This window comes from Erinaceus europaeus, chromosome 11 (assembly GCF_950295315.1).
Source record: "Erinaceus europaeus chromosome 11, mEriEur2.1, whole genome shotgun sequence".
NCBI classification, from domain to species: Eukaryota; Metazoa; Chordata; class Mammalia; order Eulipotyphla; family Erinaceidae; genus Erinaceus; species Erinaceus europaeus.
In genome coordinates this window covers 87,549,160-87,575,690 of record NC_080172.1, presented here as the reverse complement: position 1 = coordinate 87,575,690, position 26,531 = coordinate 87,549,160, and positions in this window count along the sequence as shown.

Below are 26,531 nucleotides of genomic sequence, written 5' to 3'. Positions count from 1 at the left end.
CAATAAGGTAAGGAAAAATCCAGAGCCCCTCTTATTAATCTGTGCTCCCTGAACCCAGGTGTCTCTGGGACATCACCATGGTATCTCTCATGGACACATACTGCTCTAGAACTGTAAAAGTCCTCCTTACTTGTTCCACAGACTATCCACCTGACTCACACTTTTCTCAGATTCTGATTTTCTTTTAGGATAGCTTTATCTATCTATCTATCTACACTTAAGGGTTGATGTTTTCTCCCTTTCTATGAACTATTTGAAAAAATATCCACTTCCTCATCCCAAAATAGTAAATCAAGTACCATAGGGAAAAATAATACTACAACACATACTTTCATTCATCTTAAAGGGGGTTGTGTAATCTTGTTTAGATGTGCCTTTTCATGACCCTGTGCCAAGAACCAGAATAAAATGCTCTGGAGATGTGATTGATCAAATTAGTTTATATCATTAGGTGTGAATATCCTTACATGCATATGGCTTTACTGATAGCTGTCTACCAAAGCTGCTAAAAGACCTCCACACAGTACATATGCAGGATCATATTCAGACTATTAAGAAAAAAATATTAATGATTATTTCATAAAAGTAAAAAAATAATAAATTCCTTGATTATCTTTCTTTTTAGAAGTCAAAATTTGACCTGTGAACTGACAGTGCATATATCATGAAATGCAAGTACTGAAGACAAGATTATTATTAACTTTAACACTACAACTTACTCAAGATCCATGAAAGCTTCTATTTATTTATTTGTTCATTTAAAATGATAGTATGTTGGTCTGCTTCTAATTCTGCTTCTAAGACCCCTTCTGTTTAGATCTTCATGTTAGGTTCGCTTCCGTTGCTTAAGGCTGTGGTCTATTAACATAATCATTGTTTGACCTGAGACCCACCCTGCCTGCAGGGCATTGGTTTAATCCCACTGGTTTGAACTCTCTTTTCGCTCTGCCCACACTCCTACTCACAACCTGTTTTCTATAATTTAATCCCACTGGTTCACACTTTCTTTTAGCTCTACCCCCTCTCCTAGTCACATCCTGTTTTCCACCGTTTAATCCCCACTGGTTTGAGAGCGTTTTTCCTTCTCCCCACCCCCTATCCTTTTTTCTTCCTCTACCTGACACTTCTGCCTCAGGAGATATAAAGGACAGGATTTGCTAATGAATGGACATTTGATTGATTGCACTGCATCCCCACTCATCAATAAAGATTGAACTGTGTCCCAGCTCAGCATTGAGTCCCTGGTCGTCTGTCTCCAGCCCACAAAGCTAGCTTGACAATAGTATAAATTTATTTATTTATGAGAAAAATAGGAGATAGAGAAAGTGAATTATACACCACTCTGATTTGTGTACTGCCAGGTATTGAACTCGGGACCTCATTCTTGAAAATACAACAATATATCTGCAGTGGCAGTGTTATCTCATCAATCATTAAAGCATCTGTTTAGAATAATATTCTGTGTTGTTCTTTTAAAAAAAGCCTCTTCTTTGAAATTACTTGATGAAGCAGTGGTACTAGATATCTTTTCAGAGGTATTTGGGCAGGTGTAATGCTAAAGGAAATATGTTAAGAAATTACAAATATCAGAATGTGACATCCAAAAAATTCATGGTCTTTTCAGAAACAAAAAATGTTTTTTTTTTCTTTGTAGGGCATTATTATTGTATGGAAAAGAAAACTAGTTACAGAATCATAAGCCATATTTCAGAAAATGAAGAAACAACACTACTATTCCTTTTCTCCAATTATGTAATGTGTTATAATATGTTTCCCCAAATTCAGGTAAATATGTGGAAATAATCAGTCCAATCTCAAGTTGAATAAGTATCTTTCTATATACCAGCAGTTAGTCTATAACTTAAATTTGGCAAATTTTATTTTCTTTTCACTGTTTATATACTGTTGACACAATCAAAATTCATGCCTAGGGATGAGCCGGAATATTTTTTATAGCACAAACAGAATAAGTTTACCTTTTTATTTTTATGGCCTTCTCCTTGAATGGAACTAATAAAATATATGAAATTATTTCTACATTTATGATTCAGAAAATGAGGTGTATAGTGTGTGTGTGTGTGTGTGTGTGTGTGTTTTGTTAACCTACTTATAAGGGTTTAATAAGGTTATCTCAAGGAGAAAATCCAGGGTAAGAATCTCTACAACTATCCCATGAAGCATTATTTTTTCAATACAATGACAAAAAGCAGGGAGTCGGGCAGTAGCACAGTGGGTTAAGCGCAGGTGGTGCAAAATGCAAGAACTGGCATAAGGATCCAGGTTCAAGTCCCCAGCTCCTCACCTGCAGGGGAGTTGCTTCACAAGTGGTGAAACTGGTCTGTAGGTGTCTCTATATCTTTCCCTCTCTATCACCCTCCCTTCTCAAATTCTGTCTCTATCCAGAATAAGTAAGTACAAATTTTTTTTTTCTCCAGGGTTATTGCTGGGCTCGGTGCCTGCATCATGAATCCACCACTCCTGGAGGCCATTATTTTCCCCTTTTGTTGCCCTTATTGTTGTAGCCTCGTTGTGGTTATTATTATTGCCATTGTTGATGTTGTTCGTTGTTGGATAGGACAGAGAGAAATGGAGAGAGGAGGGGAAGACAGAGAGGGGGAGAAAGATAGACACCTGCAGACCTGTTTCACCCTCTGTGAAGCAACTCCCCTGCAGGTGTGGAGCCGGGGGCTCAATCTGGGATTCTTTTGCTGGTCCTTGCGCTTTGCGCCATGTGAGCTTAACCCACTGCACCACCTCCTGACCCCAATAAAAATATTTTTAAAAAAGCAAAAATGAATTCCAAGAGGAGATCATGAATGACCAGGGGATACTAAGTCAACTAGGCATCTGGGAAATCCTGTCTTGAATGCACATCAAATTTGAATTTAATAAACTTAAATTCTAGTGTTGATCTTTTTATCATTAACTAAGTTTGAATAATATCTTTACAAAGTTCTCACTTTAAGTTATACATTTTGTAGTTTTCCTATGGTGCTTAGGTAGTTAGGGTTATGGCTGTTTTTTCCCCAGTGTTTTATTGTTGTTTTTTTTTAATATTTATTTTATTTATTTATTCCCTTTTGTTGCCCTTGTTGTTTTATTGTTGTAGTTATTATTGTTGTTGTCATTGTTGGATAGGACAGAGAGAAATGGAGAGAGGAGGGGAAGACAGAGAGGAGGAGAGAAAGATAGACACCTGCAGACCTGCTTCACTGCCTGTGAAGCGACTCCCCTGCAGGTGGGGAGCCGGGGTTCAAACCGGGATCCTTATGCCGATATTTGTGCTTTGCGCCATCTGCGCTTAACCCGCTGCGCTACAGCCCGACTCCCTGTTTTATTGTTTTATTTTGTTTTGCTTTCTCATTGTTTTACAGTTGTGAGCCATCATTAAGGTGAGTCAGTCTCTTGTTCTTATTCTGCTTTTGTAGTCCTTTCTTTGAAGAACTTAGACTTTTTCCCAGTTGTTAAATTATTGGGTGTCATTTGTTATATCTAAACCAGTATTGACTTTATGGGATTTTGTCTCAAATTGGGGAGGGAATACACCTAGGTTTAAGTGTGGGATCTAAGTTAACCTTAAGTTTTACTTCATTTTACTTAATTTATGGCGATAATAGAAGTTATCATAGGGGACGATGATTATCTTTTAGTTGCTATATGTGCTTTTGCCAGTATGTCTGTATATAATTTATAGTCTTTCTTCTAAAGATTGTCAGTGAGGTGACATTAATGTTGCTGCTATCAAAAAAAAAAAAAGATTATGGGATATCTCTCACTTTCTGTTGTGTAGTTAATTGAGTAGATAATGTGATTTAGGGAAGTTAAGTAGGGGATAGGAAAGGAGGGTTTCAAGGCCCAATGAAATAAACTTTTTTTTTTCCTCCAGGTTTATGGCTGAGGCTCAGTACCAGCACTACAAACCCACTGCTCCTGGAGGCTATTTTTTTTTTTTACATTTTGTTATTCTTGTTCTTGTTGTTAGGACAGAGAGAAATTGAGAGAGGAGAGGAAGACAGAGAGAGGGAGAAAAAGATGGACATCATAGACACCACATGTAAAGCACCCCCCCTGCAGGTGGGGACCCAGGGCTGGAACCTGGATCTTGTGCCAATCCTTGTGCTTCGTGCCATGTGCACTTAACCCGCTGTTTTACCGACTGGCCCCATGAAATATACTTTTTTTTTAACGTAAAATCACCCTTTATTCAAAGAATGGATTAAATATTTGGCCTGAAGCATTTTATAAACATATTTTTAGTCTTTTACCACAACACTGAAACTTATCCCATTGTCATAGGAACTTGGAGCTTTAAGCCATTTTATGGCAGGTCAGGCAGCTACTCAGATGAGCTATGTTGCAGACCTTTAGCCATCATTAATGAATTTCTTTTAAACTTCACTATTTATGGTTAAAGATGTCGCTTCCCTATAAGTTTTTCTGCAGTAAATGTACAGGTCAACTCATTTATTTTCAAAGAGATCGACTAACTCTACAGGTTAATGTGCTTTCATTCCAAAGGTAAACTGTATCATTTCAGTCAATTAATATTTGTCCTTAGTTCAAAGTCTAGAATTGATAAGGAATTACTTGGTTCCTCATGCAACTTGAGCATATCTATGAAGTTATGATTACTTTAGTGAGAATTTTAGATTTATTGTATTTTACCAGCCTTTGGAAAAGGCAACATGGTATCCAGTACAAATGGATTCTTTTAGTAATGCATTTTTATCTGGTGGTCAAGACATTTTTTAAAGTAATAGAATGAAGGTCTTAGTGTTCATCAGATATAAATACTGAACTAAAAGGAAAAGAAGGTTTCATTACTGCTCTTTTATAAATACAGCAAGATTGTGCTTTCATTTTAAATTCAAAAGGTATATATGTGCAGTCTGGGTTCGCAATTGTAATGATTTGTGCATATTATAATTCACACATTCTACTTATTTTTTAAATAATTCTTAACCGGTTTATTGCCACTAAATTTATATATCTATATGTATATATATATGACATAATAATTATTTTATTGTGCAACAGTACACCCTGAAGAATGTATTTGAAAACTTGCATTGGGACCCAGAATATTGAACTTGATATTCATAAACAAAGTCTATTTCTCATCCTCTAAATGTTCTTCTATGATCTTCCCATAGTGACACTGTCATTTGACTGATTGAAAATACCAAAATCTTTTTGCTGTAGTTCTTTAAATATGCTCTTCTTTCAAAATTTAGCTCTGCCACTTGTTATTGGTGACCCAAAACACCAAGCCTTAACATTATTTCTTACACTGAATAATCATTTGAATCTTAATCTGTACAAGCTCAGAAGCTTAAGATACTGCAAAGGTTGTACCCACTTGTTAAACACCTCATGTCTCTTATTCATGAAACTCATAAGGAAATAAGACAATACAAAAATTTTACTGTGCAATAAAATAAACAATATATCAAATTTTAAGTGTTGATTTTTAGATTTCATTTATTGTTTATTCCGAATAGAGTCAGAGAGAAATTGAGAGGGGAGATATAAAGACAGAGAGAGTTAGATAGACACCTATAGCACTGCTTCACCACTTTTGAAACGTCTATCCCTGCAGGTGGGGACTAGTGGCCTGAATCTGGTTCCTTGCACATAATATGCATGCTTTGTCAGATGCACCACTGCCCACCAACTAGTATAAAGAATATTTTAAACCCATTCTCTTTTGCTTAAACTTGAGAATGATATATTTTACTTTTTCAAAATGACATTATTATGTAGTGATGTTCATTAGTGAACTAGATAATTTCATTCAAATGAAAAATTTGTAATATATATTATATATTAAATATATATTGTATATTGTATATTATATATTACATTATATATTATATATTATATATTATATATTATATATTATATTATATATTATATATTATATATTATATATTATATATTATATATTATATATTATATATTATATATTATATATTATATATTATATATTATATATTATATATTATATATTATTATATATTTATTATATATATATAATTAAACTTATATACCAGATGGAATTTTGTACTACCTTGTACTTGTTAGTTCACTACCTAACATAAACACATTTTTAAACATTTTTAACAATTTCATTTTTCATAACTTTTACATTTATTTTTCCTTTTTTTTCTCTTTTGTTGTCAGTCGTTGTTCTTATTGCTGTTATTGCTATTGTTGTTTCTGGATAGGACAGAGAGAAATCTAGAGAGGAGTGGAAGACAGAGAGGGGAGAGATCTGCTTCACGGTTTGTGAAGCGATCCCCCCCTCCGGGGGGAAACCTGGGGCTCAACTGGAATCTTTACCGGAGTCCTTGCACTTCGTGCCATGTGCACTTAACCCGATGCGCTACTGCCTGCCCCTTTATTTTTCTTAATTTATTTGTCAGCGCAGAGAAAAATTGAGAGGCAAAGCAGAAGAAGGAAGGGATTAAAGATACTGCATCACTGCTTCACTGCTCATGAGGTTTTCCCTCTGCAAATGGAGAATCAAGAGTTTGAATCCAGGCCCTTGAGCATAGAAACATGTGCAGCTCAACTGGGTGTGCCACTGACCAAGCTCCTTACATAAATACTTAAAAATATCTGCAGCAAAACAACCTCTTGTTGCAAAACTCTGAGGTTGGAGCTAGAAAGATAGCTCATTTGAGTGGCTTGGTTATGGTACACCTGATTGAGCACATGTTACAGTGTATGAGGACCCTGATTTGAGCCCCCGGTCTGCCTGCAGGAGATAAAGCTTTGGGAGTGTGAAGCAGGGCTGCAATGTATCTGTCTCTATTAACCCCTTTCCCTCTAGATTTCTGGTTATATCCAATAAATACATATAATAAAATTTTTAAAAGAAAGATAGTTCACCTGGATAGTAAATCTGCTTTGTCATGCATACCATCCCTATTTGAGCTTGGTTTCTATTGCACTGAATGGGTCTTTGGTTTTATGGTATCTTTCCTTTCATTCGTAGTTCAGTCTAACTATCTATTACTAACTGAGTAAAAATTGGGTCAGAACAGTGCAACCTGAACAGTGAAAAAGAAAACAAAATCTGAAATGAAATTGTCCAACTGTATTTCCTATTATTCACTGTACCTCTGATTAACTGAAAAACTCATCAAACTTGTAAAATACTTTCACATTAGTAGCACAAACAATTCAGTGACAATTATAAAATAGCCAAAGTTATCTTAATAAAACTATAGATAAAATTCATATAAATAAAATGGAAAATGGAATAATACAGTTTTAACAATGAAATATACTTTAGGCATTTTATTTAATACTATTTACTGTTTTCAATGGGATTTTAATGATCCAGGGTCATGTTTTCTGAAAGAAAATGAGAGACAGAAGGAGTGCCAAAGCTTTCTCTGGTGCAGTAGGAGCCAGGCTCAAGCCTGGGCTCTGCACATACCATAGAAGCTTATCTTCTAGGGAAGCTATCTTGCTGGTCTAATTTTAGATATTCAAAAACAAATTTGAGCTACTCAGGATAAATTTAATAAAATTTAATATTATAATCTGCTTTATGAATTATATGAGTACATAATCAACTTAAGATAAACATGATATATTTGCACAGTTTTTATATAATTGTATAGTACCTAACAGCTTAATGTTCATCTGTCTGATTTTTTTCTTTTTCTCTGGAAAAATCCTGACTAATACATTAGTATATATATATATATATATATATATATATATATGTGTGTGTGTGTGTGTGTGTGTGTGTGTGTGTGTAGATGTGCATATATACATATATATATATATATACTTTATAGGTAAGCATAATAAAATTAACAATGAACAATAGAAGAGAATATCAGAACTTTATTTAGAAGCAAAATGGAGTCTAAGTTGTTGGAGTACCTCATAATCATTCTTACACTTTAATCTTTTCTATCTACAATTACTGCATTGGTGATGATTTTACTATGGTTTAATATAGTTTTTGAGAACTACTAAATTTAAGTCTTTAGTTGAGGTTTCTCTTAAACTGCAGGCCTTCTATCTAACTGCCTGCCAGCATTACCATTTAGATATTAAACTTCACAATCTTTTAAAAATCTGAGCCTCTGAAAACAGTCTGAAGCAAAATTTTCCCCTGGCTTCTATTAGCCTGAAAAGTTGTGCCTATGTCTCATTAAGGACATTTCTGAGATTTCAGAAAGCAATAGCAGCACTAATGAAAAAGTAGACAAGTGGTCTCTTAGATACTTGGATGGTAAACTGACAATCTATGTTACTATCCGCTACAGTGGCACTGGAGTTAAGTGGGCTAGTCAGAATTGGGCTACATAAATTTGTTGCAGTTGTCCAAAGATAAATTCTTATTTTTCTCCCATAAATCCTATTGTTTTATTTATTTCAAGTACATAACCTATTACCTAAATCTTGGTGGCTTATGAGCTTATAAAGGAAAAATAAAGCTTATAAAGCTTTATCTCCTGTTTTTCTTACAGGTTTATTGTGGTAAGTTTGCAGTCAAACTCAAAGCTGGGGATCATCACTTCAGATGATCAATATCATGAAAATTTCATATGAAATCTGACTGGAGCCAGCAGATTTATTTCAAATCTTCTGATTGTTTTAATTTTTTGGATGGAGGTACATTGAGATGGAATGAGGAGACACACACATAGAGAAAACGATACCTGCAGCACTGTTTCACCCCTTGTGAATCTTCCCCTCTGTAAGTGACTGGGACTTGAACCTGCATCCTTACACACTGTAATGTGTGTTCTCTCTCATATGTGTAACTACCTAGTGCCATGGGAGATTCCTCTGTGAATAACCTCATTGATATAACTTGCAAGTTATCTTCTCTGTGGCCTCTTTTTCTTTTCATATGTAATTATCCATAAGCTTCACGTATAGTCTCATGACTCATCATGACTGTTCAGAGTGTTTTCGGATGGAGCAACAAGTGTTCATATGTTTTATGAAAAGACCTTTTAAATCACACTGCCATCACTACCTATGTCATTTTAGTTACACAGACAGCTCTGCTTGACAGGGGAGGAGGTTATAAACTATTTGAACATCAAGAGTCAGGGATCACTTACAGAGCTTATTGAAGTTTGACAACATACCACTTGTAACTTCACATGTCTCAATCTAAGTCAATGGATGCTTCACTTACATATTTTTCAACCTAAAATTTTTTTTTTTTAAATTTCCTTTTTGGGGGATTAATGTTTTATTGTTGACAGTAAATACAATAGTTTGTACATGCATAATATTTCTTAGTTTTCCGCATAACAATATAACCCCCACTAGGTCCTCTTTAGAAAAATTTGGATTTTTAAATCACTTTATCTTATATTCCTAGATCAAATATTAATATGAGAAATGTATTTTGGGAAATGTATTTTCATATGTGTGGTATACTTTAATGACAATTAAAAATTTGAAGATGTATATAATGTAGGCTTTAGAGAATACCTTGCAGATTATATAACATTTAAAACAATGATTACTAGTTTTTCATTGGTTTTTTTATAATAGCAAATATAAACTTATGACTCTAAAATATTACTTGCTGTAATTACAGTGCTATGTATTCAGATATTACATATGAGCTGCATTTCTGTATTTATAGAATTTACATATGAGTTCTGTCTTTAACAGTTTAGTCTTAATGTGTGGAGAGATGGCAAAGTAGCTCACTTAGGTAGTGAGTGACCCAGGTGTAACCCTGACTGCCTTCAGTACTGAGTGTCTTTTACTCTAGCTCCACTTCTTTGTCTAAGTTTGAAAAAAGTCAACTTAGAGTGGTGAACTCCTCGAGATGACAAAAAGTATAACTGTTCATGGCTATAGTCATATATCTCTTACAAAACATATAGGTAACTTACTACTAATAATGAACAAAAATCCCCCACAGGAAATGACCATGAAGTTTGGATTACTAATATATACGTGGGCATTTTTCTAATCTCTGCATTGTAGTTTGTGTACTTTCAGGGAAGTATATAATACAAATATACATTTAAATATTTAATTGTGTGGTCCGGGAGATGGTGCAGTGGATGAAGCATTGGACTTTCAAGTACAAAGTCCTGAATTTGATCCCTGTAAACTCATGGACCAGAGTGATGTCTGGCTCTTTCTTTCTCTCCTCCTATCTTACTTATTGATAAATAAAAAAATATTTTTCTAAGATTTATTAATCAGTTAATGATAGGAGACAGAGGAAACCAACACACATAATATCTAGAATCAAACTCAGAACCTCATGCTTATAATGCAATATACTATATCCAGTATACCATCTCCTAGGCCACAGTCATTTTAATATATACTTTAAATATCTGACGCACTTAAATGTCATGACAAATAATGTTAAGAGTTTTATAATTTAAGGATACAGAATCATGTAAATAAAAATAGCTTCAAATAAAATAAAGAAGATGGATATTTAGGTCTGCCTAACCTAAGTGACTAGTGTACTTTTAAATCTTAGAAATGTATATGTAGTCTTTATAATGTGATAAGCCTCATCATGAAGAGATATTGTTTATTACCTTCACTCACAACCCAATAAGTATACAAAAGATTTAAGTAAATTTATATCTTTAAAAATGTATATTAATTAATTGTATGTCTTGAAGTTTTTAAAACACAGACTGTGTCTTCTTAATATATAGGCTGTGTATTTGATATGCGGACTCTCAAAAGCCTAGACCAAGTAGATTAGAAGCATCCAATAGCACAGCTATATACAAGATACTGGATACTGTACAGCAAACCATAACAAAAGGACTTTTCAAAGTTAACCCAATTACCAAATAATGTGATGATAACATTAACTATTGATTGTCTTTTTGAACCCTAAGACAGCAGGAACCTCACATCTCCACTATAGAGCCCCTACTTCCCCCAGTCCTGGAAACCTTGGATAGGGCCCACTTTCCTGTATGCCTCTCCCAATCCATATCAAATAATATTGCATCTGCCGACCACAACCTAACCAACGCAATGATTGCCACCTCAACATGCTTCACTTCAGACTGTGTCCAGAGACTTCACATGTGGAATGACAACCCTTCAGCTTCATTACTCGGGTGAGACCTTTCCTTTTATAGTACACTCTAATTTCATCTCAGGTGGTTCACTTTCTAACAAAGTCCCATAACCTAGATATACACCAGTTTCTGTGAGAGAGAGCTTATGTTCACACGTATCCATAAACTACTGCAAAATATATACCTGAAAGCAGAAGTACACTAGAGTTTGCAGTGAGTACCTCCCTAACACTTCCTCTCCACTATTCCAAGCTTTGGGTCCATGATTACTCAACAATTTGTTTGGCTTCGTATGTTAACTCTCTTTTCAGTCACCAGGTTCCAGATGCCACCAGGATGCTGGCCAGGCTTCCCTGGATTGAAGACCCCACCAATATGTCCTGGAGCTCAGATTCCCCAGAGACCCACCCTATTAGGGAAAAAGAGAGGCAGACTGGGAGTATGGACCGACCAGTCAACGCCCATGTTCAGCGGGGAAGCAATCACAGAAGCCAGACCTACCTTCTGCAACCCTCAATGACCCTGGGTCCATGCTCCCAGAGAGATAGAGAATGGGAAAGCTATCAGGGGAAGGGGTGGGTTATGGAGATTGGGTGGTGGGAATTGTGTGGAGTTGTACCCCTCCTACCCTATGGTTTTGTTAATTAATCCTTTCTTAAATTAAAAAAAAAAGGTATAATACATTACAGGAAGAATTGATGATTCTAAGGTTTTGCTTGTATTACTGAAAAAAAATCAAGTATTCTGTAGTGTACTGAAACATTTGAAATAAGCAGGCACTAACATCAAAGTTGTTTTTCATGAAAGCAATTCTTGATTTGGGAAGGGATAATCAGTGAGGCAACCACTATTTATTTATTTTGTGTGCATGCATATGTAATGGATTTGCTTTTGTTGCAAATGATGTCCATGATAAGAACAGTTTAAGAGAACAGTAATATAAATATGTACTTCTGTCTTAAGGAAATGTATTAGAAAACAATTAAGGATGATTTTATTTAGGAACAGTGCAACCTCCAAAAGGGAGTGGGGGGAGTTCTTTGTCCCTCCAATAGGGACAAAGAGAAGCTGTAATATAACTTTTAATGTCAAGGAACAATAGAATAAGTGAAATAAATTGTATTTGATTTAATAAATAGTTATAAACAAAGTGATTTGTAGTGCAAAAGCAGTACCTGGTGATTTGGGGATAAGGATATTTTCCTAAAGAAGTTTTATACACTTTATATCCTGTTGAAAAAAATTTGGTAGTAAGATTAATACTACATATAAAGACAGGAAAGCAAGTATTTCCCTCAGTATGCCTTCACATAGGAAAAAGAACAATGCAATTTGCATAAAAGTGAAACCCAGATATTCATCACTTCATGGAAAAAGAATGTCAGATTGCATATTTAAAGATGTAAATGCAGTGATGTAATTTATGGAGAAGGCTGGTGCAAAGCCTTTTCTGATTACTTCTATTTTCTCATTGAAAATAGATGTCACCTTTATCACTTGTGAGTGAAGAGCGGGAAGCAGGTATTAAAAGTTTAAAGAAAGAAAAGTTTATATAAGGGTGAATATATTCGGTAAATATCATAGAATTGATGGATAGAAGAACTGGATGTCTATTTGGTATTGGTGGTCATGAATTTAAACTGAGAACAGTTATCAAAGCTGAATATTTTTCTCCAGCTATCTTTAGCTCTATGGATAAATTATGGAATATACAAAAATTTGACTTTAATTATATTTCTGATAGCCAGGCCAGAAAAACACAGATAAAAATGAGTGAAAAATGCATGCAGAGATTGATTTACAGTAGTAATTAATGAGAGGTGGCTGAGGAGCAAGTTGTTATATGAGGGGACTGTGAAAACCTAGAGACTGATGCTCAGAGATAAGAATAGAAAATTGGATCAGGGCAGACAGTAGCTCCCAAATATGGGAAAAGTACATATATTGTTGACTGTAAACCCCATCTATTTGATTTCAGTCCCATACTCAGCACAGGAGCCTATATAACCTCTACATTACCATAGGTCTAAGCTCAAATTCTGTAGTCATAGATAGGAACATTTTAGGTTGCACTCTTTGTAGGAACTGTCTTCCTCCTTTCATGAGTGGCAAAGCATGGTGACCCAACTTCCCTTTGGAGGATGGGGCAGTCCCTGCCAATGTTGACCCACACTGAGGGCAAGGTCCTGTAGAGGCTCACAAGAGGGTCCACTATGTTGTTCTTGATGGAGGTGACCAATGACGGTGGAGAGAGGGGGTTTGTTAGAGGTCAAGGCCCAACATGTCTATGTGAGAATCCCAGGATTCCTGATACCAACATGAGTTCACTGGGCAGATGACCTCAGCCATGTACCGTGGAACCCCACCTCTTTAGACCCCTTCCCAGTTAGAAAAGATAGAAACAGACTGGGAATGTGGATCAATCAGCCAATGCCCATGTTCAGTGGAGAATCAATTACAGAAGGCAGACCTTCCACTTTCTGCACCTCATAATGACCCTGGGTCCATGCTCCCAGAGGAACAAAGAACAGGAAAGCATCCAATGGAGGGGATAGGATACAGAACTCTGGCAGTAGGAATTATGTGGAATTGTATCCCTATGATCTTATCAATAATTAAATCAATTAAAAAATAAAAGAAAAATAGAGATTGGCATGGAAAAAAAAAGAATTTCAAGTGCAGTCTGTGGAGGAGTCAGGAGAAGGGGTTGCTAGAGAGTTTTAATGGACTCCTTAGAGATTACATCCTGGAATGAGCACATTTAGTTCTCCCAAATAAATTTGAAATGACAGAAGAGTGGATCATTAAGAGGAAAGTCATTGAAACATTATTTGGAATAGTGTAAAATACTGCAAGGATTATAATAAACTTAATTTTGAACATAATTTGAAGTTATGCTCTTCAAACCTTAAGGATTGTGGAGAGAAGTAAAGAACAATTATTTGGAGGAAAAATGAGACCATCTAGCTAGAAGTCAGGACCAATGACAAGAGAACCTTTATGACTAAAGGAAATTCTGCTCAGAGAAGATGTAAGAATACAGGAGAAGAAATGAATAGAGAAAAAATAGAAAGCTTCAAAGAGGTAAGAAATGGAGTAATAGTAACATATATATATATATATATGTGTGTGTGTGTGTGTGTGTGTGTGTGTGTGTGTGTGTGTGTGTGTAGAGATCATATTCTGCTGTTCTTGGTGTAAACCCTCTTTAAATTTCCATCTTGAAAAAAAAAAGTCTTACCCACATCATAAAGTAAAATGTTTCACTCTTTATGTAAATCACACAGGGTCTGGGAAATAGCTCACTTGAATTACTTGAATAATATGTGGGCTCAGTAGCACACATTGCACAAAGGATCACAGTTGGAGCCCCCAGCTCCCCACCTGCAAAGGTTTCACTTCATTGGCAGTGAAGCAGGTCTACAGATGTCTATCTTTCTCTTTCCATCCTTGTCTTCTTCACCTCTCTCCATTTCTCTCTAACAATGACAACATCAATAACAACAACAATAACAACTACAATAAAAAACAAGAGCAACAGAAAGTAAAATAAATAAATATAAAAAAATAAATAAGAAGAATAGTATGCTGTTTTGCCATGTCTACAACCCAAATTCTATACTGAACCCATCCCACGGAAGGAAGCTTTGGTGCTGTCATCTCTTTCACTATTTCTCCCTGCTGTTCCACCACTCTGTCTTTGAAAATAAAGTATTAAGCAAAACCCCAAGGGTTAGATAAAAAGCAGGCAGGAGGAGATCATAAAACTTAATTCAAATGCCAATGTTGTATGTTTGCAAAAATATATATATAACAACAGTATTAAATGTATATACTGGAAGAAAACTTCAGTGTTTGTTAGTTTTATAGATAAAATGAATGCATGACTCATTTTTTAATAATTTCTTCTTTTAATATTTTATTCATGTGATATTCTTTAATTTGATTGAGAGGGAAAGCAGATAAATGAGGGAGAGGGAGAGACACCTGCAGACAGGAGGAGGAATACATTTTAATGTTAACTACTTAAGAAAATAATGTACATGTATGCATATATATATACAATATAGTGAACAAATATAATTATTGGAGAAGAGATTTTAGGAGTAAAATCCTAGTCTTCTGTATTTCAACATGGTTAATGCAGCAAGCAGATAATAAATGAGAATAAGCCCTTTTGTCATGAAGTCTCCTTTTTTCACTTGAATAAAAAAACCTATCTTTACCTTCTTCGCATCTCACTTTTTCAATGTGTACTGCATGTTGAAGAAAATAACCTGTTTAGAATAGTCTTAAAGGTCACCTGCTTAATGACCAGAAAATTCACTTATAGAAGAAACTTTCTGTGCCACGGACTTAGCCCTGGTCCACTTTAAATGGAGCACATGCAATGGCCCCTAAAGAATGCTGTTCAAAGTGCAACATTTGGGGCATTAGAGCCAAGACAGGGTTATGCTTTAGTTTCACAGTTCCTTTTGTTGGATGAATTTCTGATGTTTATCTTTATCTTTTTCCTTAAAGTTCCTAGTACAATCAATTCAGAGTTCCCTTAGTAGTTGGAAATATACCAAGAAATAAAAGATTTTTCAAAGGAAATCTCAAATTGTAAGTGACAAATCCATATTCAGAAAATATCTGTGATTTTATGATACTTAAATCCATCCTCTATGTAATCTCTTATGGGTTATGAAACAATACTTTTATAATTATTTGACTAAGGGGAAGAGAAAGTGATATGAATCCTTCTTTTTACCATTACTGGTCACTTCCTTCAGGAATATCATCATAAGCCAGGGCCTTACCCTCCATAGAGTAGCAATGGAAGGGACTGCCCACTCTCCACAGGGAGGCTTGGTCACCCTACTCTGTCACTTGAAGACTGGTTCTAAAATGAATGGAGCCATGAATGTTCCTAAATGTGACTTACCATAGACTGTGAGCTCAGACTCACAGGGATGCAAAGGTTACACAGGCTCCTGTGCTAAAGATGAATATATACATACACATATATTTTCCCTATGTCAGATGGATGTAACTAATTCTTAATGGTATTTATAATCTTTCTTCATATTTGAGAGTTACTCTCTTCCCTAACCCAACTTTCTAGCCCTATTTTCAACTTTAGTCCATCTGCATGTTAGCTATCAGGCTGAGGCAAAAATTGCTAAAAGTCATGGGGCATGTTGAACATATCTAAAATAGACTTTCCAGAAACTTTCCACACAGAAACCCCTACTTTTATTTGCTCTATTTTCAATTGTGGGTTCCTGCTTATTGAAAAAAATTGCTTTACATCTTACTATCTTTCAGTCACCAAGTTGTAGACCTACCATGATGTTATCCTGACTTCATCATTGTATCCCAGAACCTCATATTATCACAGCCCTACTCTACTAGGGAAAGATAGAAACAGGCTGGGGGTATGGACCAAACTGCCAATATCCATGTACAATAGAGGAGCAATTAAAGAAGCCAGACCTTCCACCTTCTGCACTCCATAAAGAATTTAGATTCATAACCTCAGAGGGGATAAAGAATAGAGAAGCTTCCAGTGGAGGAGATGTGACATGGGACTCTGGTGGTGGGAACTGTGTGGAATTATACCCCTATTACCTTACAGTCTTAATTATTCTTAAGTCATTAATAAAATTATAAAATAAAAAATAAATTCCATAAAGAATGTCTCTGGAAAACCTTTCCAGGAAATTTACATTCTTGTATATGGTGATTAAATCTGAGTACTTATATAATTTTAGAACTGCTTGATAACTTCTGTTTATTCAAAATCATAAGATGCTATAAAAACATAATTTGGAGTATGATGTATACTTACACAAATCATCTATTACTGTAATAATATTGCTCAGATAGACCATGAGAAAGTTGGAATGGTGGTCTAGGAGGTGGTACAGTGGATAAAGCATTGGACTCTCAAGCATGATGTCCTGAGTTAGATTCCTGGTAGTACATATAACAGAGTGACATCTGGTTCTTTATCTTTTTTCTCCTATCTTACTCATTAATAAAAAAATTTATAAATCTTAAAAAAAAGTTGGAATGGAATCACTGGTGTTCAATAGTTAATACTACTTTAAAGAGAGTATACTAGAGAACTGGCTCTGTAGGACACAGCTGCTTTTTAAATTTTTTTTTTTATTTATTTAAGAAAGGATTAATTAACAAAACCATAGGGTAGAAGGGGTACAACTCCACACAATTCCCACCACCCAATCTCCATATCCCCTCCCCTCCCCTGATAGCTTTCCCATTCTCTAGCCCTCTGGGAGCATGGACCCAGGGTCGTGGGTTGCAGAAGGTAGAAGGTCTGGCTTCTGTAATTGCTTCCCCGCTGGACATGGGCGTTGACTGGTCGGTCCATACTCCCAGTCTGCCTCTCTCTTCCCCTAGTAGGGTGGGTCTCTGGGGAAGCGGAGCTCCAGGACACATTGGTGGGGTCTTCAGTCCAGGGAAGCCTGGCCGGCATCCTGATGGTATCTGGAACCTGGTGATTGAAAAGAGAGTTAACATACGAAGCCAAACAAATTGTTGAGCAATCATGGACCCAAAGGTTGAAATAGTGGAGAGAAAGTGTTGGGGGGGTACTCACTGCAAACTTTAGTGTGCTTCTGCTTTCAGGTATATATTTTGCACTTGTTTATGGATACGTGTGAACATATGCTGTCTCTCTCTCACACAGAACATGGTCTATATCTTTGTTAGAAAGTGATCCACCTGGGATGGAATTAGAGAATGCTATGAAAGGAAAGGTCTCACCCAAGTAATGAAGCTGAAGGGTTGTCATTCCACACGTGAAGTCTCTGGACACAGTCTGAGCTGAAGCATGTTGAGGTGGCAGTCGTTGCGTTGATTAGGATAGGGCCCACTTTCCCGCATGCCTCTCCCAATCCATATCAAATAATATTGCATCTGCAGATCGCAACCTAAAGTACACAGCTGCTTTAAGCAACTACACATTGTTTTTCAGAGAACAACTTAAGTCATCCATAGGAAGCAGACACTCATCTGAAGCCTTACAATGTTGCTACCTTAAGCAACTTTCTATTAATAACTTCAGGTAAAATGGAATGTAAGTCTTCACTAAAGAAATCATTAAAAATAAATCAGACTACCATGTGTGCAGTCAATCATTATTAATGTGTGTGTGTGTGTGTGTGTGTGAATGCAATATGCTAAATATTTCTGGTTAACGATGTAACACCTTTTCCTTAGAAATATAAATATATACATTTAGGAAAAACTAAAAAAAAAAAGATTAAATTTCCTCCTCATTATCTCCACTAATAATCTCCTAAAGCACACTACTTTCCTTTCATCTGGATTAGAATAGCTATGTCCTATTTGGTATTTTTGTTTCTCACTATTCTTCAGAGAACAATTAAAGTAATCCAGAGGAAACAAAAACACCCATCCAAAGCCATATATGTATGTACACCTATGTTCTTAGCTGCACAGTGACCCCTTTATCCCTGGTTTAGGAGTCCTAGACCCATGCTTCTTCCTCATCACACTGAGGAGGATGGGATCTTAGCTTGGAACCTCAGGTTTCCAAGTACAGTGTGCTACCACTGGGATGTTGCCTTGGTTCTGGTTGTGAGGGCTTCTTATCTTCCACTAATCTCTAACAGATGAGAAAAAACTGGCCAGCTCCTCATGGGGCGTGAGCGCTTCCACACTACGATCATCATCTCTGGCATTATGCTATTCCACTGCAGAATACTGTGCCCCAGTATGGTTCCGTAGCCCCCATGTCCACTTGGTCGATTCCAAATTATATGCCTCCATGAGGATAATTTCTGGAACCATCCGTTCCACCCCGGTTCCATGGCTGCCAGTTCTTAGCAACATCGCCCCGCCAGATATTCGTCGGGATGCGGCATCATCTAAGTTCATTTCCCACGTCTACGCTCGACCGAACCTGCCAATATACGCGGATATCTTCGCCCACCCTGTCCAATGCTTGACGTCTCGTCACCCAATCTGGTCTCCTACGCCTACACTGAACTTCTCTGTTCCAGACTCTTGGAAACAGAGTTGGCAGTCAGCTGAGGTAAAGAACAAACACCTCATCACAGACCCCTGCAAGTGTCAACCCGGCTTTGACCTAGCACGTTATGACTGGGCCCTCCTCAATCGCTATTGAACAGGCCATGGCCGGTGCGCCGCTATGTTCCATCGCTGGGGAGCCAGAGACGACCCGAACTGCCCCTGCGGCTACAGACAGACTATGACCCACATAGTCAAGGACTGCCACCTCTACAGATTCAAAGGAGGTCTCGAAACTCTACATCAGGCTCAACCTGACGCTGTTGACTGGCTACGGAAGAAGGGCAAACGCTAGAAGAAGAAGAAGAAAAAACTGTGGAGGGGCTGCTTACCTTCACAGCCCTTACCAAAGATTCAGAGAAAGCAACTTCTAAATTCTGTTAACACAGCAGGCCAATCCTTCCTATATCAGGATTCCCAACCTGGGTACTTACTTTTGAGCGGTCTTGGCTCTCTGGTGATGATGTCTTTTTCTATCCCTTTAATCTTCTCTGATTCTGAATACTGCACTGTATGGTTTCACAGCTTACAAAACTTCTTCTCTTCCCCTAATTTTCTCTGATAGATGAGCAGAATCTGTGGAAGTCCTTAAGACTCAGAGAAAGGTAGATCTAAATCCCTGTCAAGACATCAAGTCAGACCTTCCTCGAATCATTACACCCTATGTCACTTGATGATATCACCAGGATTCTAAAGACTGCACTTTATTTTTATAACTTGCACAACATAGTCAACTACTTTGGAATTTATTTTCAAGCTAACATAATTGTCTCTGAATGTTTCAAATAAAATAGTCACACATTTACTCTCTAGCTAATGATAGATATTAGGAAGGATTTAAACAATTCAGAAAGTAGCACAATTTATAGTAGTACAGACTTAGAAGCAACCCAGATGTCCCACAACAGATAACTGGCTAAGGAAGTGTGATACATAAACACAATGGAATACTACTCAGTTGCTAAAAATGATGAAGTAATCTCCTTCATCTTATCTTGGATGGAGTTTGAAGGAATTGTGTTAAATGAGATAAACAAATAAAAAATTTTTTTAAAGGATGAATTCCAGATTATCTCACTCATATGTGGGACTTAAGAAACAAGAACAGAAAGGGAAACACAAAATAAAACCTAGATTAGATTTGATGTTTTACACCAAAGCAAAGGACTCTGAGGAGGGAGCCCAAACAAAGGTTTGTTGGTGGGGATTTTCGACTCAGGGTGCATGATGGTGGGGAAGCATCTACCTTGGGGGAGAGGTCGTTTTGCAGACATCTATCATAGGTGGATGTGAAACTGCCCATGTGTCAACAACTGTACTATAAACTATTAAGCCCCTCCCCAATGGTAAAGAAATGATAAATGACAAAATATGTTGGAGAATAGGGCCTATTGTCCCGGGAAAACCAGGCCATTGCTTCCATGAGGTCCAAACAAGTTGATACCCAACTCTCTTCAGGTCGAGAAGAGGGCAGGCCCTCCTCCCCCTTCCTCTGAAATGCCTGTAATTTACCCTGAGGTGCCTATAATTTACCCCCATGGAAATATGCATTGTGAAGCTTGTGATCAAACATTGTATGGTAATTCTTCATTTGTGACCAAATAGTTTTATAGGTCAACATGTGGCTATGCATTGTGTTGCTCTGTGCTTGGGTTAATGATTACCTTGACCTTTTACCTGAGCAATGGGTATATGTACTTACTTTCTCTTTCAATAAATGAATTGCTCTCTGAGGCTTTTCCCAGGGCTGACTGAGTGCTTGTCTCCCTGCACACTTCACGCTGGATATACTGAGCTGCTCCAGGACCCATTGGGGCCTCTTTTGACCTCCATCTCCCAATGGCTGTCGACTCAGGGGTGAGCCTGCAAAAATCAATTATTTAACTGGAGAAATATACTATCACTAAAAGTGCTTAGTGGCTTCATAACATGTTGGAAATAAGATCTGAATTCTTCAATATGTTTTTAAATATTACACAGTCTAATTACTGATAAATCACTGTATCCTACCAACTTATCACTTGCTTTTCAACTATACAGTTTTCTTTCTTGCCCATTTTAAAATAACAAAATGAGAATTGTGGTGGGGAGACAGGACTTTTGGGGAGGCAGTGTGGACTATACTCTGTAATCTTATAATCTTGTAATCCATTAATGGTCAAAAGTGAAAAAAATAGGATTCTTTCTGATATTTTCAGATAGCTCATGATTTACTCTACCCCTCTTTTTCTGAACAAATCTTCAAGTTCTTAAAACCTTAAATAATTCCATTATGATCAAATTGTTCATTACCTCTGCCCCCAAGGTATTTTAATATATATATATATATATATATATATATATATATATATATATATATACTTCTTTACAGTTAATATCTTAGAATTATAATATATGTTTGCTTGTTCACAATCTTTGACCTCTATAACTTAACCTTTGAGATAAGCAACACCTAATTCTGTTTGTTCACAGATGAAATATCAGAATAGTGTCTGACATACCTTATATTTTGCAAATAATTTTGGAATAAGTGCCTATGCTCTTACAATGTGAATGAGGAAATACTGCAAAAGTCTCTTGTTAGAACGATCTATATTTTTAGATTCTTTACAATCTAAGTATAATATTTTATGCATCACAAGACATAGAAAATGAAAACATTTAGTTAGATAATACTTTAGATATTATAGTAGGTATAGAATGGGTTAGGGGACAATTTCTGGGAGGCATGCCTGTGGATTAACAGTGGATAGCATGGGCTCTTCCCCAAAACAACAAATATCAAAAACCATCAACTAGACAAGCCTCATCAAACTAAAGCTGAAACCACAAAAGCACTGCAGCCTCAGGAGAGAACTTGTGTGTGATTAAGATGAGAAAGGATGCAAGTTGAAACCAAACACAAGGAAGTTGAGAATACAAGTAGTAGATGCCACCATTTTATCTCAAGGTATCAGCAGAAACAAAAATATACATGCCAGCTGTGAGAGAAGGGAACCTTTTAATTTTTAATTTATGACGTTGAGAGTGTTAGCATATTGAAATGCTGGAAAATATACACCACAATGGCATAGGAAATATCTGACCAAAAGCTGTTTGGTCTGTCCTCAAACTAAAGCAGACAATTGTGGCAGCTGGTGGCTAAACAGTAACTTAAGCTCTGCTTTTCCAAACACAGCTATCACATTGGAGAAAATCCTTGAGGTTTGGATTCAAGGTGAAATTCTAAAGATAAGCCATATATATACAAATATACATACCATACATATATATATACATATATATCACATGAAATATAAAAAGCTAAAGGAAATAGTGAGCTTAAATGAAATAATATAAAACATAGACCTATTTTTTGTTCCAATACCAGGCAGTTTCCAGCTAAGCCTTATAGGCATCTTCAATGAAATGAATCCAGTTGCAAGGAAGACTAAAACAAAACAGTCCAATGGGGCTACATCAAATTAAAAAGCTGCTGCACAGCAAAATAAACCACCACCCAAACAAAGAGAAGTTCTGCAGAGTGGGAGAAGATTTTAACACGCAATACATGTGACAAAAAGTTAGTAACCAAAATATATAAAGAGTTCATCAAACTCAACAACAAGAAAACAAATGACCCCACACAAAAAAGGGGAGAGAATATCAACAGAATATTCACTACAGAAGAGATTCAGAAGGCAGACAAACATATGAAAAAAAATGCTTCATGGAGGAATCATGTTAAGTGAGATAAGTCAGAAACAGAAGGTTGAATATAGAATGATCTCACTCATAGAAGTTGAAAAACAAGACCAGAACTGAAAACATAATGAGATACCACTTTACTCCTATAAGAATGTCATACATCAGAAAAAAGTAGCAGCAGCAAATGCTGGAGAGGTTGTGGGGACAAAGAAACCCTCCTGTACTGCTGGTAGAAGTGAAATTGGCCCAACATCTGTGGAGAGTCTGGAGAACTCTCAGAAGGCTAGAAATGGACCTACCCTGTGTCCCTGCATTTCCTCTCCTAAAGATATGTTCTAAGGAACCAAACACAACCATTCAAAAAAATGTGTGTATACTCGTGTTCATAGCAGCACAATTTGTAATAGCCAAAACCTGGAAGTAACCCAGGTGCCCAACAACAGATGAGTGGCTGAGCAAGTTTTGGTACACAAACACAATGGAAGACAAATCAGCCATTAAAAATGGTGATTTCACCATTTTCAGGCCATCTTGGATGGGGTTTGAAAAAAGTCATGTTAAATGAGGTAAGTCAGAAACAGAAGGATGAATATGGGATGATCTCACTCACATGAGCAGAAGTTGAAAAACAAGATCAGAAGAGAAAACACAAAGCAGAACTTGGAATGAAGTTGGTGTATTGCTCTAAAGTGAAAGACTCTTATTGGGGAGGAGGGTTCAGGTCCTGGAACATAATAGCAGAGGACCTAGTGGTGATCGTATTGTTATGTGGAAAACTGGGAAATGTGATGCATGTGCACACTATTGTATTTACTGTCAACTATAAAACATTAATCCTCCTAATAAAGGAGAAAAAAAATAGAGAAGCTTTCAGGGGAGGGGATGGGATACAGAACTTTGGTAGTAGGAATTGTGTGAAATGGTATCCCCCTTATCATATGGTCTTGTAAAAAACTTTAATTTTATAAATAAATTTAGAAAAATTCTAGGGACCCATTAAAAAAGTAGAAGAAGACATGGACCTAACAAATATATATTGAACATCTCATCCCCCCAAAATTATGAATATGCATTCTCTTCAGGTTCTCATGCAATGTTCACAACATATCCTTGTTGGGTCACAAAAACAGCCTAAACAAATATGTGAATATTAAAATTATAAAAAATATATTTTCAGACCATGCTGGTATGAAGGTAAAAATCAAACACACACACACACACACACACACACACACACAACCTCTACAATGTGTGGAGATTAAACAACATGTTTCTTAATAACACAAGGGTCACTGAAGAAATCAAAATGAAAATTAAGATTTACTTCAATATCTATAAAAATGAAGAAACCAGATATCAGACCCCCCCCTGGGGTGCAAAAGCAATACAGACCCACATAAAGAAAGAGGAGAAAGACTAATAAACCATCTAACAACCCTACTGAACCAACTAGAAATGGAGCAGTAAAGAGATCCAAAGTTCACAAACTTCAGCAGGAGACAGGAAATGTTTAAAATCAGTGCATAAATCAATAAAATAAAAAGAAACCAAAACAGTTAAATATGGCCATTTTAACCAATACCAAGCCACATTATCACCTGTGTCCCTAGTCAGGGAATCCTTGGATTCCCTAATATATACTATGGGCCTAGACATCTAATAGACCCCTCTCTCTACCATCACTAGTTAATTCCATTAGAATTGTCATCATAAGTCCTTCTGTGATACTCTCTAGGACCTTTTCCTCACTATATACTAGCAATGGTAAGGATTGCCCCACTCTCTGAGGGGAGGCTGGGTCATTCTATGCTGCCACTCAAGTCTGGTCCTGAAATGAGTGTAACCTAGAATATTTCCATTTGTGACCATAGACTATGAGTTCAGTCTAACAGGGACTCAGAGATTATAGAAGTTTCTTTACTAAATATGAGTACATATGAGTTCTGAGTGAGGTCACTGTGGTAAACAGCTAATTATATTTTCTTCAAATTTGTAGCTACTCATTGTCTTAATCAGCTCCCTTGTTTTATTCTCAACTCTGACACTATCTTCCCAGACAATATTTCTAGTCCAACTCTATGATAGTTATCAAGCTTAAGCAAAGATTATTAAAGTCATGGGCCCCTATGGACATAATTAAAATAAAATTCCTAATTTCTTACCATCCTAAACTAAGATCTCTATTGTTATCTGCTCTATTACTACCTATTCATTACTGTTAATTAAAATATTTGTCATGTTTTACGTCTTACTGCCTTTCAGCCAACAAGTTCCAGATGCTATTATGGTCTCATCTTGAGTTCTCTAGGTAGATGACCTCACCTATGTGGCCTGGAACTTCACTTCTTCAGACCCTTACTCCTCTGGGGAAAGATAGAAACATGCTGGGGGAATGGATCAACCTGTCAGCATCCATGACCAGTGGAGAAGCAATTACAGTCCCATAACTCCCGACTTCTGCACCACCAAAAGAAAGTAAAATAAGGGAGTCCGTTGGTTGCTCAGCAGTTTAAGTGAACATGGCACAAAGAGCAAGGACCAGTTAGTATTCTGGTTCAAGCTCCTGGCTCCCCACCTGCAGGGGAGTTGCTTCACAGGTGGTGAAACAGGTCTGCAGGTGTCTCTCTATCTCTCTTGTTCTCTGTTTCCCCCTTCTCTATTAATTTATCTCTATCTCTATCCAATAACAAAATTTTAAAAAAGAAAGAAGAGGAGGAGAAGGAGGAGGAGAAGGAGGAGAAGGAGGAGAAGGAGGAGAAGGAGGAGAAGAAGGAGAAGAAGAAGAAGAAGAAGAAGAAGAAGAAGAAGAAGAAGAAGAAGAAGAAGAAGAAGAAGGAGAAGGAGAAGGAGAAGGAGAAGGAGAAGGAGAAGGAGAAGGAGAAGGAGAAGGAGAAGGAGAAGGAGAAGGAGAAGGAGAAGGAGAAGAAGGAGAAGAAGGAGAAGAAGGAGAAGAAGGAGAAGAAGGAGAAGAAGGAGAAGAAGAAGAAGAAGAAGAAGAAGAAGAAGAAGAAGAAGAAGAAGAAGAAGAGGAAGAAGAGGAAGAAGAGGAAGAAGAAGAAGAAGAAGAAGAAGAAGAAGAAGAAGAAGAAGAAGAAGAAGAAGAAGAAGAAGAAGAAGAAGAAGAAGAAGAAGAAGAAGAAGGAGAAGAAGGAGAAGAAGGAGAAAGAAGGAGAAGGAGTAGTCATCATCAATATTCCTAGAGAGATAAATGATAGAATATGACCAAAGGGCTCTGAACATCAATTTTACCAAAACCTGAAGTGTCTGTCACCAGGAATATTTGTTTTCATATCACTAAAAGGGACTATAGTCTGGAAAACACCATAGGAAGTCAGGCACTGTTTTTCTTATCAAATAGCTAAGACGAAAAAATGAAGGACACTTGGGACTAGTAATAGGTTTAGGTGTAACTTAAAAAGAAAGTGAGGGAGAGTTAGGCTGTAGCACAGTGGGTTAAGTGCAAGTGGCTTGAAGCTCAAGGACCCACATAAAGATCCTGGTTTAAGCCCCCAGCTCCCCACCTGCAGGGGAGTCGCTTCACAGGCTGTGAAGCAGGTCTGCAAGTATCTTTCTCTCCCCCTCTGTCTTTTCCTCCTATCTCCATTTCTTTCTGTCCTAACAATGATGCCATCAATAATAACAACAACAATAATAACTACAACAACAATAAAGAGCATCAAGAGCAACAAAAGGGAAAATAGATCAATAAATATATAAAAA